The following is a 13,531-nucleotide window of genomic DNA, read 5'->3' as shown; positions in this document are numbered from 1 at the left end:
GATAAAGCCATTTAAAAATAGACCATGAATATAGTAATTCTGCATATGATAAATTTGGAAACTCAAAATGATGGATGGAAAGACAGCTTTTCAAATAACAGGTTTTGGAACAACTAGTTAGCCATTTGGAAAATGGCAAAATTTCATCCAGATCCTATATTACAAACTAAGAAGTATTCCAAAAAGATTAGCACCATACAAATGGAACTGTACCACGTCTAGAAGAAATCATATATGAATTTCTCTTCTCGACAAGGTATAGGGAGAAATTTCTTAATTCTGACTCCAAATTCAAAAGTGATACATGTTGATACATTTGATCATATTAAAACAAAACCAAACTTCTTCATGGCAAACCCTAGAAGGACACACTAGGAACAGCCTAATGTGATTTTTACCACAGAAAAGGACTAATAACCCTAATATGTAACAACCTCCTAAATATCAATAAGTTTTTAACTTTTAAAACTGGACAAAAATACAGACAGCTCTCAAAAAAGAATGACAATGACCCTGATGAATGATGACTATGAACAAGTGTTGCTCAATCTTTCTCATAATAAGAGGAATGCAGATGAAAACCCCAGTGACATACTGTTTCTTACCATCAGTTTCACGGTCCATTGTGTTGGTGTGACTCAGAAGACAGGCACTCTCACACTTTGCTAGTGAAGGGCAAAACAAAACAGCTCTTATAGAGGAGAATTTGACCACAGTTAGTAAAATTGCCACTAAAATTTCTCCTTTGACTTAGGAATCTTAATTTTGGAATCCATCAAACACAAATTTGCAAAAATAAAAAGTGCCATATATATAAGATTATTCATTGTGGCCTTATTTGTAATACTGAAAGATTCAAAACGACTCACATGGTTATCAACAGGCAAGTTGTGGTATAACTGTAGCGCAATCCCACCATGGAAAACTCTCCCACCAAAGGAATAAAGGTATTGGAAGGATCTCTATGCATTAAAGTATAGTCATCTCCAAAACGTTGTTAAGTAAAAAAAAAAAAACAAAAAAAACAAAGTATGGAAGAGCATAGTAGAATGCTAGCTTTTGTATTAGAAAGAGAGACAGGAGGGGCTCCTGGGTGGTTCAGTCGGTTAAGCATCCGACTTTGGGTCGGATCATGATCTTATAGTTCGTGGGTTCGAGCCCCCCATTGGGCTCTGTGCTGACAGCCAGCTCAGAGCCTGGAGCCTGCTTCGGATTCTGTGTCTCCCTCTCTCTCTGACCCTCTCCTGCTCATGCTGCCTCTCTCTGTCTCTCAGAAATAAATAAAACATTAAAAAATTAAAAAAAAAAGAAAAGAGACAGGAGTAAATTATTTGGAATCTTTCCTTGCAAAAGGAAACAATGAAGGGGAGTGTAGAGTTAATGCAAGAATTCTTTGAGTTACCTCACTGAGTTTTGAACTTGGAATCATGGAAATATTTTACATCATAAAATAACTAAGAAATAAAGAAAAATAATCCTTGGGTGTTGTTGAAAATTGAAAACAACAGAAACAAGTGAGTATAACCCCATATTAATTTGGCAGGAAAACCTTACAAAGGAAATACTTATTCTGTTTGATCTTGGAATACAGTACTATGACTGTAAATCCTCAGTGATGTATAACTTCAGTGCTAAAAACGGAAAGAAATCTTCAACTTCATTGAATACTTTTAGAGTTAATTTAAGGAACTGTATTTGAAAGTATTATATGCATACCATATGTATATATGAATAAAGTACAGAATTGTATTACTATTGTTAGGAGATATTCAGATAGCTAGCATTTTATATTCACAGGGAGAGCGTGAAGGGGACCAGCTACCAAAAGGCAGTGCAATACAGAGAAAAGCCAATGCTCTAGGCAGAAGTTACCACTGGAAACCAGGCCAGAGCTAGCCTCAACAGGCCAGATAATTGGAGGCTGGAAAATAATGTTGGCAAGCTTACTATGAGGCTTGGTCATTGTTTGAGTATTTCAGGATAAAATGAAAGCAACAAATAGTTGCATATTCAATTTATAACTGAAGCAAGTTACAATTGTTTCTTGTATTTAATCAACGAAACGAAAACATTTGTGATTGCTATCCCCTTAGGATAATTTCTTACATATTGAAATACACAATGCATTTATTTCTCAACTCTCCACTTAGATTCAAAAAATAGAATTCTGTTAGACTTTTCTTATGTCTTATTTTTTCAATCCTGTTATTTTTCTTCAAGTCTCATGGTCTAGGTTTTAATTACAGAGCACATCAAAATACCATGTCAGTATCAGTAAATCTTAAAGGGTAGATGTAAGAATTCAGCAAGAATTCTGCACATTAAGTAGAAGTCATAGGAGTCACATAGACTGATGGGGCCTGAAATAGGCCAGCAGCTAAAGGCAGTGGCTCAAATGACATTGCCGTTTTCCACAAAGCAAAGTTGTCTATGAAGCAGGTGTAATGCTATTTCCTGCATCCAGAGGTGGAAATTGTCTTCTCTCTCTCTCTTTTAAATTGGAACACAGAAGTCAAATATATATATATATATNACAGCAGGGTTTGTCAGTTGGATGTGCATATGGGAACTCCTCCTTCTGCCTCTGTCTCCAACATGATGTTTCATATTTCCATTTGCTCAAATCCAAAAATACCTTCCTCCATGGAGTGTTCACCTACCCATCTTGATCTCTTTTGCTTGCCCTCACCAACACTTTTTAACTTCAAGTCACTATGAAGCCCAAACAGATAAAGCTTCCTCGAAGTGTACAGAGTTTTCCAGATAGTTCTTATTTCTTTGTGTCATGGAAATGGAAAAGCGTATATAGTTTTCCTCTGCCTAAGAATTAGAAATTACAGGGGCACCTGGGTGGCTCAGTTGGTTAAGCATCCGACTTCAGCTCAGGTCATGATCTCGCTGTCCGTGAGTTCAAGCCTTGCATTGGGCTCTGTGCTGACAGCTCAGAGTCTGGAGCCTGCTTTGGATTCTGTGTCTCCCTCTCTCTCTGCCCCTCCCCTGCTCATGCTCTGTCTCTCTCTCTCAAAAATAAATAAACATTTAAAAAAAATTTTTTAAAGAAATCATAGGGGCACTTGGGTGGTTCAGTTCGTTGAGCATCTGACTTCAGCTCAGGTTATGATCTTGTGAGTCCGAGCCTCACATTGCACTCTGGGCTGACAGCTCAGAGCCTAGAGTCGGCGTCGCATTCTGAGTCTCCCTCTCTCTGTTCCTCTCTCCCTGGCGCACTCTGTCTCTTTCTCTCTCAAAAATAAGTAAACATTAAGAAAAAAAAAACTCTTAAAAAAATAGAAAGTACAGGGGTGCCTTGGGTGGCTCAGTCAGTTAAGTTGGTTGAGCTGACCAATTTTGACTCAGGTCACAATCTCAAAGTTCTTGGGCTCTGGCCCACGTGAGCTCTGTGCTGACAGTTCAGAGCCTTGAGGTTACTTTGGATTCTGTGCTTCCCTCTCTCTGCCCCTCCCCTGCTCATGTTCTGTCTCCCTTCTCAAAAATAAATAAACATTTAAAAAAATGGAAGAATTCTAAAAGAAAAAAGAAATTACATATAGAAGAGATGAAAAAATGAGGGAGGGGTGGAATCCAAGTCATCAGTCTGTCCTTATTTTGTGTAGAATTATGATATATACTATGTTAGCTATTTGTGGGTGTGGTCTTAGCCAACAAACCCTCAGCGCTTCACTTCCCAGGTATTTATGCAACCAGTGTAATGTGGCTTGACAAAAACAGAAATTGGAAAAATGGGCTCCCTCAGTTTGGTATGTGTACTATTATACATTAAGTTTTTAATTTTTATTTTAGTCCCTGTACATGGCTTAGAAATTCAGAAATTAGCCCAAGGGCTCACATTAAACACACACACCAGCACACAGCAGTCACATGATCTACCTTCCTGTCCTTAAGTCCTACTTCCCAGAGAAAAACGTTTTTTAACGTTTTTAGCTACTGCTAGTAGTATTTACTTCCATATTTCTGGGTCTCCTGGGGGGCTTAGTTGGTTAAGCATCTGACTCTTGATTTCGGATCAGGTCATGATCTCACAGTTGTGAGATCCAGACCAGCCTCAGGCTAAGCATGGACCCTGCTAAAGAGTCTCTCTGTCCCTCCCCCTCTGTCCTTCCACTGCTGTCTTTCAAAAAAAATTAAAAAAATAATAACCCATATTTCTGAGCAGTATGCTTAATGCCTATTTCTTGATTTCTTTCAAGTTAGGATATTGTGTGATGGGTTCCTACGTGGGAAGACGATTTAGTCCTTTATTGTATACGCTGCTCCAATTCACTTTCACTTCCCCATCAACCCAATGTATTTCTTTGACACACTTTGGTTAAATCAGTATTAGTTTTAGATTATTAGAACTATGCACATATTGTTCCCTGAGGCACTTGGGGTATTATGATTACATTTTTTCTTGTAAAAATTTTAATTTCTCCTGGAGTTAATAATTGCCCCTTTTTTCATTTGTTTAGATTCGTTTTTATTTGTTTGTTTGTTTGTTGGTTTTTCATGTATCTAGAAACTTCAGAAGGTGGGGGTGCCTGGGTGATTCAGTCAGTTGACAGTCTGACTGGCTCAGGTCATGATCTCACAGTTTGTGGGTTCAAGCCCCATGTTGGGCTCTCTGCTGTCAACACAGAACCCACTTTGGCTCTTCTGTCCCCTCTCTCTCTTTGCCTCTCCTCTGCCCACGCTCTCTCTGTCTCTCGAGAATAAAATAAACATTTAAAAAAAAGAGAGACTTCAGGGGTGCCTGAGTGGCTCAGTCAGTTAAGTGTCCAACTTCGACTCAGGTCACGACCTCATGGTTCATGGGTTCGAGCCCCGCATCAGGCTCTGTGCTGACAGCTCAGAGCCTGGAGCCTGCTTCAGATTCTGTGTCTCCCTCTCTCTCTGCCCCTCCCCCACTTTCGCTCTGTCTCTGTCTCTCAAAAAGGAATAAATGTAAAAAAAAAAAAGAAAGAAAGAAAGAAAGGAAGAAACTTCAGAAGGTGAGGGAAAACACTGAACCTCACTACACCTCCGAGGACATGGGCATTAGAAGCGTCACTAGCGACTTCATTTCAAAAACTGGTGGAGAGTAGTTCTCCAGCTGGTGTGGATGTGGGGTCAATGGGGGAAACTGCGCCTAGCAGAATTCATAGGTAGCAGATACCAGAGGGCTGCAGTACCTTGCAGTCTCCCTGGGAGGTAAAAATAGATAAAAAGTCTGCTAAGAAAGGGCAGTAAATGTTGCTTTGGGAAGTTGCATGTTAAAAACCAGAGGAGCTTTACTTATAAGAAGCACCAGTAGTTACATGAGAAATAATTTACACAAATTCCATGTCTAGAGTGCTGAGTATATAAAGCTCAAAGGGAAAATGGAAATCAAGACTTTTTTAAATATGTGGGATCAAGGGGCAAAAAGAAGGCTCACGGAAACTGGAGTATCTCACATGCTCTGACAGCAATAAAGCCGTGCATATGATCGATATTTTTCCCCCAGGATGGGGAAACATATTATGAAAATTTACAGCTCAGTGGGAGATTTCTTGGAATTGAGTTTCATCTCACAGATTGCGAGCTTCAGACTACTGTTCGGAAAGTGAATGGCATCCTAATCCCTGAAGGCAAGATATATTTCTCTCCTTTACCTCTTATACTTCCTGTCTACCCATCTTTCCAAGATAATACCAAGCTTTTGCCTTACTTTTATAGGTATAGGTAGTCTTGAGTTATGGAATAATTTTGTTCCTAGGATTTTGGCCACAGGGACAAAAATTTGTTTTACAAGTTTTATGGACATGAGACCAGGGTATGATAGTCTATATCTTTTACAGTAGGACCACAAAGAGGTCCACACACGTTTTAAAGTTGAAATAACAATTCAGGAGGCACCAGTGGGAGACAGCACAGGATGCAGCAGGTGCTGAAGAAACCTAGATTGAATGAATATCCTCTGGGTTGACCTGAAGCGAAAATTGATTTTGAACTTGAATGTCTGAGTTCCTGAGAAGGCCATTCCACCTAAAACTTTAATTCTCTCTGGCAGCTTCATATTTGGAAGATCCATATATTAGTAATTTTCACCAGGTATCATTTGGAGATTGTATTTATGTTGTCGTTTGGGTATCACATATAATCCTGAATGAATTACAATGGATAAAGTTACCGAGCATAATTTGAAATGAGAAATAGAATAAAATTGACTTTTTGTATAGACAGCACAACTTTGAGTGAGCGTTCTGTTCTGACCCATATCAAAGCATTTGGGGCAACCACTGAGTGGCCATGCCATGAATTTTAAGAGACTATTTCAGGGCATTGAACGTTGTGTGGCACGGCACCATGAAAGACAGCCATGAGGGCCATTCACACTGTTGGTTGACCAGATGCTTGGCTATACGGCACTGCCTAGAACAAAATTTGTGGAATCTTGATGACACTGCATGACCCTATATTGCTGTTTTGGTCAAGAAAGGAGGAGATTTTAATATTCTATCACACTTGGGAAATAGGAGAGAGTGTTAACCTGTACTTCACATCCTTCATAAGAGGACTTGCTGTTCTCCTCAGGTGGAGGATAATAATGAGAGTCTGTGCATTTATTGGGTCATGCTTTTTTCCTAGTTTCTCGTGGACTTTCCTTTAAAACTAGGAAAATGGCATCACTCAGTCAAAGGCTTATCTTGTTTTCTGGTCCCCTCGAGGAAAAAGAAAGATAAGGACTTTATCTGGAAGGTCCAACTAAGTTTCTGCTTTCTCCATTGCAGCTTCTTAGCCTGCCATTGGATAAGTAAATCAAATCGGCTCTGAGTATTTTTGATGTCTTCTGTTTGGGGTTAGGGAATAAATAGCCTTTCACGTTGTTAAAGTCAGTCTGGCCAAAGGACACTGCACTTTAGTAGAGAAATGAGCACCTGATTGGCCATAAATAAAGCTGACATTTTGAGTCCTATTAGCTCTAATATCATTGTACCTATTCTTTCCTATGGGAAGGTGCGTCTTAGCATTCCTTTCTCTGCAAAGCTTCCCTGTCTGTTAAATGACCCTGATTTGAGCTGTTGTACCTGTAGCGGCCACCAATATGACCACACCCACAGGCACTGCACTGGGCCCAGCTGAAGAGTCTACGGGGAAGTGGGGCTTGATTCTGAATCACAATCACCTGGGGCATTTAAAATAATTATGATGCTCAGCCCTGCTCTCCAGAGAGTTTGGACTGACTTTGGGGGCACCTGGGTGGCTCAATCAGTTAAGCATCTGACTTCAGCTCAGGTCATGATCTCACAGTCAGTGAGTGAGTTTGAGCCCCGTGTTGGGCTCTGTGCTGACAGCTAAGAGCCTGGAATCTGCTTCAGATTATGTGTGTGTGTGTGTCTCTCTCCGCCCCTTCCCTGTTCATGCCCTGTCTCTGTCTCTTTCTCTCAAAAATAAATAAATATTAAAAAATTAGTTGGACTGGCTTGGGGCTCCTAGCATCCATGTTTCTCAAAAGTTCTTGGAATTTCTAACATGCAGCCAGAGTCGAGGCCCAAATAAAATTGGAAGCTGAACAATAAGTTCTCCTACTTCACCCGAAACAGGCAAGGAACCCAGCTTCTCAGTAATCGGAATGCTCTCTTAATTAAGGCTTCTTTTGTCTTCTCCCATTGCTTCACCTTGGTGTCCTCATGGAAGAGGGGAAGAATCAGCATTACTAATCTATAGACCTTGCACGTTCCAGGAGGAGTAGAGGGCATAGACTCAGGTACTTGCTTAATGCCCACCATAGTTGTTGTGTGCTCATCCTATTAAGGAACCAAAAGCTAAAGGTTGCCGGGAGCCGCACCGGCCTCTCTGGATGGCAGTCACAGCAAGGACATGGCTGTGTTTGCACAGCTCCTGCCATGAGAAATGAAAACTGGTATCTCCTTCTGCTACTACTGGCTCATGTTGGATATAAGCCTGCTGGTACTGACCAGGCCTCACAATATTCCAGATCAGACTCAAATTCTGAACACAGTTACCTCATAGGAAAAGCATATTCCTGCCTTTACAAAAGAGATTTTAGATAAGAGCTCTGTGGATCATTGTCAAAAGGTTCTTCCTATGGGCCTTGCAGATCCAAGAATTAGATAATATAGGGGGTTAAGAACACAAGAGTTACTATTGAGCCTGGTCCCATGTCAGAAGAGCCTAATTTATAGTTAAGGTACAGACAAGTACCGAACATAACTTACTAATTGGTGATGTATGGCAGTCCCTTCCTCAGGGCCTGCATTCCACAGACACCCTCCCTTACACTGGCAGCTGGGATGAGGATGGATAACAGTAGCTAAAACATAAACCCAGATGCAAAGACTGATACATATAGAGCCCCCTTGGTAGTTTCCACAAATTAACCAATTCAGAATCATTCATCCTCTTGAGAGCCAGACAGAATGACTCCTAGCTTATCTATATACAATGTAACCTATATGTTATCCTGTCTTTCACGAAGAGCATCCTGTTATTTCCTTGGTCATAAATTCACTATGACTGGGATAATTCTGTAATTGATATCACAAAAGACCTCTCATTGTAAGAAATTCCTTTCCTCTGACCTCATATGGTTGTTGAACCTTTAAATAAAGACACCAAAACCGACAGGACAGAGATGCCTGCCTGGTGATCAGAAAGAATCTCGGGGCTGTCTCATTCTCTTTCGCCGACACCGTCCATCCTTCAGGGACCCCTGGACCTGTCGGAGCCGGCGCGGCCTCCGACGAAAGGTAGAATCATTGTCCCAAGACTACACTGGTAAGTTTGGCCAAAACAACAACAACAACAAAAAAACCCAAAAAAAACCAAAAACCCGTAGGATTAGAACCCTGGCCAGTTTGAGTTACTCCATTATTTTATTTTCAGACTTACTTGGTACATCGTTTTTAAGGTTTATATCTTAGTGCTGCTGTATCTTGACATTTGCAGCCATTTTAAGAAAGGGGAATGAATAAAAATGCCTTTACGTCATTATCCTCAGTTATAAGTCAAGGGTAAAATGTTGCCATAATTATTACCTATAGCTCCCTAAGTACCAGAGGTAGGATAGCTTAGTAATTAAAGGGGGCAAACGGTTTGGAATTACATTGCTTCAATTCTTAGCCTTGCTATCTGTGTAACCTAGAGAAGTTCACTGAATGCTTCTATCATCTATGCCTCAGTTTCCCCCTCTTAAAAGTGGGGATATCTTCTGCTTTGTTCTGAGGGTTAAATATACTAATATGCATTAAATATTGAGAACATAACCATGATTAACCAAATATCAGCTTTACCTTGATGTTGATGAGTATTTGATGAGTAGTATCTGAACCAGTAACATCTGAAAGTGCTAAGCTGCCACACCAACACCTTTCATCGGAGTAGAAGACAGTAAAATAGGTCAGTTCTAGACCCCTATTAAAAAGTTGTGTTCATTGAAAGACTTATAAGGCATTTTAACTTTTTCAAGCATTTACTATAATTCTGGCGCTAATATCATTTTGTTTACTCTCGTAATTCTAGGATGTATTATTCCCGATTGTATAGTGGAGGCAATGTTCTTATACAATGCAATATTTAAAATATTCAGAGAAAGGCCACTTACATAGTTTCTTTTTCACATTATGTTTGTTAATGTGATTAAGTAGCACTGGGTGATTGGGCTTTAGGTATTACATACCAAGGTTTTCCACTAATCTAACTAGGCTCCTGTCTTTTGCCCTACCTCCATTTCTCATTTTTATCCCCTCAGGCAATAGCTGTTAGAGCCTTGTAGCCTAAATAATATTTCCTAGGCTTAATGTATTTTGCAAGCTACCCAAATATTTTTACTTTATGGTAGAACGTAAACCAAACCTAATTTGACGGCAGGTGTTAAAACTCACAGGCTCTGGCAGAATTAACAAATTCTTCCTGCTTATGGAATGAGCTGAATATTTGTGACTCTGCCCCTTGGAGAGGAATGTTGCTTAGGAAGCTCAGAATCTGTAAAGATGGCCACATGCAATGCTTTGAGGTAGAGTCTTTGAAAGTCTCCATAGAACCTCTGTTGGCCAGCTTCATGACTCCTAAGGCTGCCTGCAAAATAAGTAAAGAAATGGCTAATAAGTTGTGGTGTCTTGGTGGCTCAGTCAGTTAAGCGTCCAACTTTGGATTAGGTCATGAGCTTATGGTTTGTGAGTTCGAGCCCCATGTCGAATTCTGGGCTGACAGCTTGGAGCCTGATGCCTGCTTCAGATTCTGTGTCTCCCCCTCTTGTCTGCCCCTCCCCTGCTCACACTCTGTCTCTCTCTTTCTCAAAAATAAACATTAAAAATTTTTTTAAAAAAGAAGTGGCTAATAGGTTGTATTAGTTAAATGTCATATAGCTTTCTTGTTGTGCTGATTTAAAAAGTAAATATTTGAGTTCAAAAATTGTAACATAGAGTGATGTGAATTCCCTTTGAGTCTGGACTATTGTGAGAGAGAATATTTTAAATGTATCTTGGCAAGGGTACCAATGTGTTCCTGTGATTGGTAAAATTATCCTTCTAATCGACTTTGATGCAACAAACATCATCATCTGGGTTTCTAGCTATTAATTTAGAATCAATCTTTATATTTTCTTTCACCTTTTAAACTATTGCATAGTAATTTTAGAAATATAAAGTGATTCAAGCATGCTGAGTATCTCTTACTTATAAACTTATAATTTCAGGGTTCGAGTAAGTAAAAATATTGGACCACTACAAATTTCTTCTTTAGAGAACAAGATAACACATAAAATACAGACAATCTACAGAGCACAGGGAAGTATAAGTAGTCAGTGTCACAATTTTCAAAGATAAGAGGTAAGCTCAGAGAAGGCTTCAAGAGAAAGGAATGGCTTGAAGGAAAATCCTTGAAGAATATTTTATGGGTTTGGCAAGAATATTGTCATATGGGAATGACAGGAACAAAGGTATTGGCACAGGAATGTCAGCTATGGTCACAAACTAAGTAGATTTGTCAGTTGGAGGAAAGGTTTGTATTCAATTTCAGGTCCCTTTTAAGAAAAACACATTGATAAATGTACTTGCCCTTTTGATGTAATCTTATTTACGAATACAAAAGTCATTCCGAAGATGCTTCTTTAGTGTACTTTAAGAGCATATCTCCTCTAATTTTTGTTGCCAAATGTTTATAGTACTAGTTAGTACTTATTTCTGGGCTTGCCCTTTTCTGGTAATGGGAGAAAGCTGAGGACCACGTTTTCATTAGTCACTGCTTGCTTACCATCAACCTACTGTTGTGTGTTTCTGTAATGATGCTGGAGAGCCCATTCTGTATCTCACATGAAATTACCTACTTCCCTTTGCTGACAAACTATATAGCTCTTTTATAGCATATCACATGTGGCATCTTGTTTTTTAGATATTTTTACCTCTAATAACTGAGTGGAGATAGTTGGATAGATGGGTATAAGAAACATTTAAAATAATCCTTAGAGGAACCTGGGTGGCTCAGCCTGTTGAGCCTCTGACTTCGACTCAGGTCATGTTCTCATGGTCTGTGAGTTCGAGCCCCGCATCTGGCTCTGTGTTGACAGCTCAGAGCCTGGAACCTGCTTTGGATTCTGTCTCCCTCTCTCTGCCCTTCCCCTGCTCTCTCTCCCCAAAAATAAATAAACATTTAAAAAGTTTTAAATTATCCTTAGATTTCTAAGGATGAAACTTGTTTCCTACACTCTCAAAGGAATAGTGGCAGACTTGATGAGTAACGCCTTCTTCAGCCCAAAGCACCAACATGATATTATGACTAAGGGTATGAATTCTGGAGCCAAATTGCCTTTGTTTGACTCCTGGCTCCACCATTTTCTAGCACTGCTGGCTTGACCAAAATATTTAGCTTCTCAGTGCATCTGTTTCTTTATCTGTGAGATGGAGATGATCATCAAAACTCACTTTCTTGGATTATTCTGAGAGCTGTAAATTAATGGGTACATGCCTTTTTAAAAAGTGTTAGGTGCCAGTAAGAACACAAACTATAATGTGATTAAGATGACATATTTTCATTTTCCAATATTTTTTCTACTGCTGAAAACTTGCTACTACATAGGCTAAATATAATTGTAAAACTTTAAATGAACCTTGACATGCTTCTACATATTTGCTTCTTTTTTTTTAAAATCCACCCTGTTATACTCCTCCATTCATAAAGCTGTGGTAGTTTTACAGTTCTCTGGATAAACTGTGTCCTTTTTTCTAGCTTTCATGTAAAACGTATATTCTACTGGTCACAAAGACTTGCTTTGCTGCAAGACTTTCAGTGCTCTGCCTCGTTTTCCCATTTGCTGAGAAAGGAGAGAAAACAAAGAAGGATTGTCTCCCTTTCCTGTAAATTTCCTTCAAGTCTCTCCTCTCCACCCCTGCCCCGCGACACACACAGACATGCTGGCACTCATTTACCTTCAGGAGAATATAATAAGAAAACATGAATAAGGACTTTTAGTCTTCCACATTTGAACTTTTGGACACAACTTTAAACAAATTTGGCATGTGTTAGCCATATGTTTAAATGTCAGCCAAGTAGTTAGATGTCTAATATTCAAACGTAAGCTGCAAAGTTTAAGATCACAAGTAGAAGTTTTCCTTTCTGTTCAGAACTGGGCTCACCCTGTTATGTATTTATGTTGTATGATTCGAAGGGCACCAACAACCTTTTCCCTCTGTCCAAAAAATATCCCCTTTTGCCCTCCTGTTCCAAATGCCTCTTCCCTTGTTAATTATTTTTGGGAAAAATGACAGAGACTTGCATGCCGAAGCAAGTTAGATTGTTTTCTGTGCAGGGAGGATTAGGAAGCATGTAAACAGCCAGTATATCAAAACATTCCAGTTGAGTAAGAGGAAAGATGTGAGAGGGGAAGGAAGGGATAGAGCCCTGAATTAATTTTTGCCCATGTTTGTCTTCCTTAAACAGTTTCTGTTTTCACTTATTTCTAAAATTCTTTAGAAGGAGATTGGTTCAGTATATACTTCCCTATATTTTTTGGGGGGGGTGGTTGCCTTTTCGAAAATGGAACTACGACAGCTGAGGACCAAAGAATATTAGGTTGATCCAAAAACCATTCTAATCTAAGCAAGGACAGGGGTATTCGCCTCTGAGAAATGATCTGACACTTAGTGTCCATGATGTTGAACTGAAAAAAAAGTCCACTTAAAGGAAAACAAAGGTAGAGTAACTACTCACTGTTTAAGCTTATAATATAACTACTCACTGTTTAAGCAAATGTAATGCCAATATCTTGATATTGTCTAATAAAAGCAATATAGACGGAAAGTAACAAAGTATCTGCAAACTCCTTGAGGCCCTATTTCACATCCAGCTATGAGATACTGACGCAGCTAAATCTCATTATTCAAAACATTGAATTTCCACTTCTTCTCACTTGTGCCAGTCATTCAGAATGGCAACAGACTAGGGGTGCTTGGGAGGCTCAGTTAGTTAAGCATCTGACTTCAGCTCGGGTCATGATCTCTCAGTGAGTTCGAGCGCTACGTCTGGCTCTGTGCTGACAGCTCAGAGCCTGGAGCCT

The sequence above is a fragment of the Crocuta crocuta genome, unplaced genomic scaffold (genome assembly GCF_008692635.1).
Source record: "Crocuta crocuta isolate KB4526 unplaced genomic scaffold, BGI_CrCroc_1.0 scaffold262, whole genome shotgun sequence".
Classification (NCBI taxonomy): Eukaryota; Metazoa; Chordata; class Mammalia; order Carnivora; family Hyaenidae; genus Crocuta; species Crocuta crocuta.
The sequence above is the reverse complement of the archived record's forward strand: the minus strand, read 5'-3'. Positions refer to the sequence as shown.